Here is an 8612-nt window from a genome sequence, read left to right on the forward strand (position 1 = left end):
ATTCATTACTATAATATCTGAATAGCAGCTTCTCATTGAGTTTCAACAAAATCCAGGGCTCCTTCCCTACAGCTAGATCAGACAAAAGACAAGTAAGAAATTCTGTTCAACTGTTTAAGATTCAGATTGCCATTTAAAAATCTTTTTTCTTTTTGAAACTGTGTTTGTTTGTCTTATCTATGAAATAAAGCATTGTGCATACATGATAGTCCTCTGTTCATTCAACTCTTCTGCACTTTTTCTTAGCAATGGTGATGCCCACACTGGCTGGGTCTTCCCCCTTTAACTTGCTCAAAATAATTCCCCACAGACAGGACCATAAATCAACTCAGTCTAGATGATCCATAATTGGCATTTCATTCTCCGGGAATTCTAGATTTTATCAAGATGTAAATTAAACTAATAACCACATTATTATTTCTTTTCTTCTTCATTTATTTATGTATTTTGTCACAAGCATGATCATAATGACATATACTGTTTTAGAAACATTTAAAGCACATTACAGTATGTACCGGTACAAATACATGCTGCACAGCAGATCCACTTTCTTATTAATAATACGTTATATTTAGTGATTAATATTTCATGATCATCCCAACATCTGCTATCGTTCTACACTTTTTTAAATAAACTTGAGTATTTAAGAAATGATGCCACATAGAATTTGTTCTTCCATGTCTAGTTTACTTACTTAGCACAATGCTCTCTCTAACCAGATAGAATGCTTCAAATGTCAAAACTGAGTTTTCAAAGATGAACGGTTTCTGCTGTGTACATATATAGCTCATTCCCTTTGCCATTTATCCAGTACTAGACATTTCCTTTGCTTTTGTGACTCCTAATTATCAAGAATGCTGCAGTAACATGAGTTATCTCTATTGGACCCCTATTCCAATTCCATTGAATGCATAACCTGAAAATTATAAAGCAATTTTATTTTTAATTATTTATGAATTGGCAACTGGTTTCACTTATGACTAACCTATCTTATGTTTCTTCCATTTACAAACATTCTTACCTTCTAAACCGGAAGGACACACATTGCTGCTGTTGTCATTGTCACTGTTGCTATCACTATTATTAACAGCAGTTTTAACAAGGCTGACACACACTATGACTCTGATTTTCATTTCTTTGATTATTTGTAGCAGTAAATACCTTTCCATATTACTTTTGACTAGTTAGATTTACCTGACTCCACCTTGACATAAGGGGAGGAGCTCAGTCCTGCCTCAACCTGATGTGTTATGTTTTGTGCATACTCACGGGAGGCCTGTCCCTTAGGAATGGAGATGGAAGAGGAGTGGATGGGGAGGAGACAGGAGGAAAGGAAGGAGAGGAAACTGATTGGTTTGTAAAATAAATGGAAACGTAATATATGCTGCACACTGTTGCCTTTAGAATGAAAGGGGAATTCTTGAATGGTGATTGTAAACCTGCTTGACTCAATACCTCTTGTATTTCAGTCTTGTCAGGCAATCCTTCACCCTAGTCTCTCATCTCCAGTTTTGTTAGACTTTCCTGAAATTCTTTAAACATGATCATTGCTTCCTCTCTTCTTAACACTCCCTCTTTTTACATAGACAACCCTGACATCCATGCCCACTAAAACATTACCTTCTTAGCAGAGCCCACTTTTCTAAGGTTAAATTTACCCATTTACAAGGGTTTTAACCTTTTTTGTTTTACACTGCTTTACATAATTATACCAATGACTAATATTTTAAATATTTGTCTTCATGGTTGTTTGTATGTCCCATTCATACAGGTACTCTTTCCATTTTATTCTCATTTTAACATTTAGTGTGGTATGAGGCAGGTGATGAATGTTCAAAAACAATTAATAAATATTTTACTTTTATTTATTATTGATCATATAATATTCATTTAAATAAAATATAGAAGTGACTTATTTTCTAAAACCCAAATTAACATACTAGGTCTTATCATTTGCTTGTGTTTAATACTCTTAAAGAGTCCTCATTCCCAAGCTTAAATATGATAGTCTCTAGTCTGACATATAAGACCTCAGTGTATATATTACTTACCATTTGTTTAACAAGGACAACTTAAGGAAGTGTTGGGAGCTGTGAACCCCCAGATCCTGAATTTCTGGTAAACAACTTGTTTTCTTCTAATCTGAGTGCCTACAGCTGCTCTGAGCACGAGACCCTCAGGAGTTCCTGATGGCAAGGGAATGGTTTCTGGTGCGTTTGGTTGGGGCATGGCTATCCCTATACAAGCTGCCCCTGGACACAATAAAGGGGCATTCTTGGGGCATTCCTGTTTCAAGGATGACCTGAATCTCTGTCTCGGTGTGTTTGTGAGTTTCAATCTCCAGCCCCTTGCCCTGCTTGCTAACTGTATGGTGGCATATAGAGTGCAGAGATGTGTGATGCGCCAAGGAAGGAAGTTCTTTGCAGGCTCACAATGCCAACGTGTAGTCTTCCATGCTGGGAAAATCATGGCAGCAAACATGTAAAGCATGTGGTAATGCTGCATCTGCAGGGAGGAAGCAGAGAACCAATGATGCTCAGCTCAGCTTCTCCTTTTTATTCAGCCCAGGACCTCAGCCTAATAAGGGTGTGGTCCTCAATTAGAGTGGACTTCCTATCTCATTTGACCCAGTCTCCATAATTCCTCACAAGTATGTATACGAAACTCTGTATCCTTTGACATTGATAATACAAACCAGGACTTACCAATGTCTTTCCAAATAATATCTTTCCCAACTCCGTGTTTAACACCGAACTGTTTCTTCATTCTCCAAACCTAAAAGCCAAGATAGCAATCTCCTAAAGAAAACTTCTCCTAGCTTTCCAATGTCCACCTTACCTATGTCATGAGAAAGTCTTGAGTGTTATAGTTACTTATATTTCTCCAAAGTGCTTATGCAAGTTTGACATGTTTACGTGAGATGCCTTTAGTTTGCCTATCAAACAGAAATTCTCACTACAAGAATTCTTTCTCCATCAATATTTCCCATAACTTCAAAGTAAATAAAATTGAAGCTAGCAAATGCGCATATCCAAAGCATGCTGACCACTTATTCTTCTATTTTGAATTAGAATTATAGGTTGAAAACTCCTTTCCACATGTCTAGGTGTTCTACAGAGAGACAGAATCTGTTTTCATATCTGAATTGTGCACATGCAATTCTATCACAAGTCAACTGACTGAAATATCCTTCCTGCAAGACATAATCATTTGCTTTCCCCCAACATGATGTATACTGTAAAAATATTTTTATTATTTTTTAAAAAAATATGTGTATAGATACTATACCTGAATGCATGGCAGTGAATCACTTGTGTGCCTTGTATAGGCTAGATGCGGGGAACCAGATCCAGGTCTTCTAGAAGAGCATCCAGTGCTCTTGATTTGCTAAGTTAGTTTTCCATCTCGCACTGTAAGAATCTTAATTAAGTGATTTTCTTCTGTATGTAAGGTTATTTAAAAATCAGTTTTCAAAAAATCATCATGCCTACTAAGATGTCTGTGGATATGCTTTAATATTCTGCATAAAGAAGACTTCTCATTTTCAGAGTTTCTTGGAATATTTAGTTGGAGTTTTGAAAATAAAATTTATTTGAAGTACATTTTTCTCCTTTCAATAATTCTGATTTCACTTTCTTCTTTTATTTCACCAAGCCAGATATATAGATATCAATATGAAGTCCAATTTCTGCTTTCCTTTTTGCATTGGCAATTTCTAATTATTTTTAGAAAGTAAAAAAGAACAGGAAATAAATATATGATTGCGAAATTCTTTACCGTTTTATCATTGAATGATTTTAAAATTAAGTTCATTTTAAAGCAAAAAACAACAAATAATTAAAATAATAATAAAAATATTTCCTTGCAAATAGACCTTCTTAGGCTTATACACTGTTTAGATAACATAGCTACAAACTTTATATATACTTACTTAACTTTGGAGTTTTCTCTTTTAATTAAAAATTGAGATGTAATTTTAACTCCATTTTTCCTATCAACCTGCATTCCTCCACAAATACAAAATATTCACTAATTGAATAAAGTAACAAGTTTCAGGATACATCGTCTGAAAGAAAAAACATATTCCATACAGGGCTGTATGTTTGGCAATTTTACAGTATGATGATCCTATACCAATTCATCATTTTAGCTTTCTTAAATTACATATTCGATATGAATCTGCCATTCCATACTCCTAATGGACAGGGCTACCAAGAAAACCAGAAGAAAACTGTTTGACTACTATCCTTATAGAGTGATGATTTTTAAATGTATAATATATATATTGAATTAATTATAATACTTAGTTAAAAGCACAGGTCACCATCAATCAATGAAGATAAATATTTTAAAAGGAAAAATAGAGATTCTCTTTAAAAGTATGTGCTATCGGTCTTAGGTCACTGACAAAGTATATAATTACAGATACTGTACACATATGCACACAAATTATGCGTATGCTTTGCACATCTATAAATTGTATATAAATATGCAACAAACACAAACCCGTACATATACACATACATATATCCACACACACAAATACATATGTTTTCAGGCACAAAGATTCTATAGATCCTAAAAACAAAATCTAGAGTGATAGTGTGAATGTCAGGCAAGGTGAGGACTGGGACAGAGAAGCAAATATCAACTAATCTCTTTGCATACAATGTTTGGGTACATCTGTTAAGCACTCTTTCTTGGCCATAACATCTCTATGCTATTCAACTTTAAAGTAAAACAAGAAAGGATGACAACAGCAACAAAGGAAGACTGGAAATCACCTGAATGTTTATTCTGTGCAGTGGTGCACATCAAGGAATTTGGAAGGAGGGAGCTCAATAAAGGAGTTTTTCAATTTGCCAAGAGCAGCAGGAGAGGAAACTAAAACCAGAACAAAGGGAACTGGGTGTCAGGAAAACTGTGAAGCCCTTTATGGTGGAATTATATTTCCTAACAACATATGCATTCAATAAAGTAAAGATATTTGATTGCAATTTGCACAGCATCCATTTGAAAGTTAATAATTAGCCATCAGGAGAAGTGACACTTCTCAAAATTATATTATAATAAAACATGTCACACTAAACCCTTTAAGGAGTGGGTGAGTGATTTCATTTTCTTTCAGGTCACAATTGGCTTCAATGTATAACCTCGCCAAGCATTACTGCAGAGGAGCTTTTGTGCGACGTGAGTGTAGCGCTAGGTCAGCCCCACTCAATCACTGTTCAATGGGCTTCCTTCAGATAATACAATGGGCCTCCAAACAATCCAAGAAAAACAGTATGAGTCCATTACAGCTGAAGGATTATCCCATTGAGAGCTTAAATTTCACCTCTCTCCACACTCATTTTCACGTTTTAATTTACAGTCCATTTATAGATTCTCCCCCAAATAATGATTTAGCTGTTGGGTAATGTTATTGCTCAAGGCCCTTTCATTCCATATAATACCCCCTTTGTATTTTAAAAGTCTAGGTCTTCTTCAGTTAGACAAGTTCAACCCTACAGAATACAGACCAGCTGCACCAAGGCCCTGATAAGATCCAATCCATCAGTTAGTCATTCATTCTGTCAATTAGTTGTAGAGTCTGTCTGCATTGTTTTTTACCAAAGAACAATGTATGCTGTGCCCAAACATGTTTTCTCATGAGAGATGAAACTAGAAATGCAAATTTGACAATAATGCACAATCTGTGGGAGGATGAAACTGACAGAAGTTTGAGTTGAAAACTGAGTGGAAACTGAGATAGCATTAGTGTCAATTCCCTGCTGCCCGGCTATTCCCATTTCCTTGTAGGGAATATCCGGGAGTGAGTGCATGCTCAGTCTAATCAATGTCCAAGGAAGTCTCTATAGGCTTTCTTCTTTGTATGAAGAGGACACTTGGCCTGGTGATGGCCAGGAAAAGCTGAAGTAGTTACAACAACCTTGTTTTCTGTCTGAATATGCGAGCAATATCAAACTATTAAAATATCAAAAATAGGTAGATGGAAGAGACTGGTCATTTTAAGGAATGCTTACCCTTTTAAGTATCTAATATTTTAAATTTTATTTTATTTGAAAATTTGATATATATGTCTTCTGAGTTTAGGGTATTTTGACCCCGCAACCTCATCCCATTCCCTCACTCTTGCACTGAATCACCTCTTCCCCAAAGTGTCCCTCACAGTTTGATAATTTCTTTTCTGGGCACAGCATCCAATATTGCCGTGAACAGAATGCAGTGGTGACTAGACCAAACTTGAGTAGCTAATCACAGCTTCAGGGAATTCCTAGTAAGTAGCCATGCTATGTCTAGAAGACAAAGTTTCAAAGCACTCCTCACTGCTACCTGTACTCCAGCTCTTAGAGTCTTTCCAACACTCTTCTACAATTGTCTCTGGGTCTACAGAGGATGCAATGATCTAGATTTCCCAGTTGGTTGCAAACACTCAAAGTCACTTATTCCCATCTTATCTTGTTGAGTATCCCTCTATTAACATGTGTCCTCTTAAATAAGAATATAATCTGCTGTAGGCTGAGAGTAGCACTGATCATGAATTCAAGCATTACATGTAGAATGCAGTTTGGCTTCATATCCCTTTAGGAAAATAACCCATTGTTCCCTAGGGTCAATGATCTCCTTAGCCATGAGATCTTCACTGGGTTTGCAATACCATGCAGGAACTGCCACCTGTGGAGTAGGGCTTACATAAAAACACCAGAGAGTCTTATCAGCTCATAATAGCCATGACACTACTCCCACCAGTGGGTTACTCTTCTCAGGAAATTTCTTATTGCAATTCATGCTTTAAAGCTGGTAAGACCCTTGATGATTCCACTTCTCAACTCTGAAGAGTCACATAACATCATCCTACACTAGAAAAGTCAGTCAGCAGGTAAGAGACTTCCAGCCCAGATCCTGTTTGAATTAACAATATCTTCCAAGCAAGTATTAAGTATCTTCAGTGATACAGTCTTTGGTTCTCATTCTGGTTGTCAACCAAGAGTCTCATCAATAGCCTATCATATTTTGTGATCTTTAAGGCATCCCTGACCAATGTCTTCTAGGAACAGACAATTTCTCGAATTTTTCGCTTATAGTTTAACGTGATATTTTATTTGTGTATTAAATATCATAATCAAAATGTGGAAATTTGTTACTCTTGCCCTTAGAAAATGCATGAAGAATCTGAGAAAGCTTTATATTTGACACATCAAGTGACACATAATAATTTTCCTGATAAAATAATCACAAACCCATTACAAATTTTCAATTCAGGTATTTATTTTTGTTGGTATGATAAAGAAAAATAATTGAGGGTAGAGGCTAACGTTGAGTAGTAGAATGCTTGTTTATTTTGCTCACGGGGTTGAGTTAAAAACAGAAAATAGTAAAAATGAAACAGTATTTTAATTGTTGGCTCTCAAAAGATGCATTGGAGTTATTTCCAGGCTTTTGCATGTTCCAGGAGAAGATGGGTAGTAGACTATTAAGTAAATGTGGATGTGCTCTAGGGACAACATGTTACACTAGATACACTGTGCAGATCATATCTGTGTTTCCGTGAAAAACTCTTAATGGGATTGTCAACAGTTTATAACTGCTTGGTTCCTAGGAGAGAAATTGAAGGTCAGAGGGCCCTTGCTGTATTGCTTCCATCTAACCCGCACAAAGCCGTTCATTTTGTCTGGAAGCAAGATAGTCTACTGAAAGCAAGATAACTCACTTCTTCACTTTCCGGTTCTGGAACAGCATGCTTGCTTCCTAATTGTCTAATTTTATCCATGTATTACATTAAAAGCCTTCTTTGTAAACTATTATTTAATGATCCCTAAGTTTCCTTTAGAATGGTAGCATATTCAGCATTTGGGCTAACCTTCCTTTTCTGTAGCAATTCTTTGTTTCTGCTATTTGGTTCCTTGTAAAAGAGGGTGAAGTACAGTGCATTTACTTTAAATTTCTGGAGTGTGTAAGTTCCAAGAACTTTGTTATTGTTGACTCATTTCTTTAGAAACAGTGTCCACTGCTTAGCACTGATGCAGCAGAAGGCACCCTGTGCCCATCCTCAGAAATAACTTTAGTTCCAAAGAAGGAATGCAAGGAAACCCCCAGTGTCCTCTTGTTTACATCAACTTTTCTATTTTAATTAATAACCTGGCCAAAACAAACTAGCAAGAAAACAGAATTGTCAGAGCATTTCATTGTTTTCAGGTAGTGTTTAAACAATATTGATAAGGAATATCGATGCTAAGGAGAGCAGACTGTACTCTTAATGACACTTATCTTTTTTCTTTTGTTGATTTTAAACACTATGCTTCAGTAAATCGTTTCAATATTGTCCTTCAGCATGGAAATACAGTCTCATATTAGGAATCTCAGCAAAAACAACCCACACATTCACATTCATGTATGTTTGGACAATCCGTACATAAAGTTATCAGTATAAGTAAAACTTAAGCTTAAAGACACTAAATATTCCAGCCTCAACTATAAATGTGCATAAAAATTCCATACCTACTTACTGTGATCTATGTTTTAGAGAACTTCTAGGGTCAAAATGTATATACACCTCTCCTTAAGAATGTAAATTTGTCCCCAACCCACCCCACCCCCAAGATCTCAATTTT

The sequence above is a fragment of the Alexandromys fortis genome, unplaced genomic scaffold (genome assembly GCF_014885135.2).
Source record: "Alexandromys fortis isolate MF-2015 unplaced genomic scaffold, M_Fortis_MF-2015_v1.1 scaffold_0, whole genome shotgun sequence".
Classification (NCBI taxonomy): domain Eukaryota; kingdom Metazoa; phylum Chordata; class Mammalia; order Rodentia; family Cricetidae; genus Alexandromys; species Alexandromys fortis.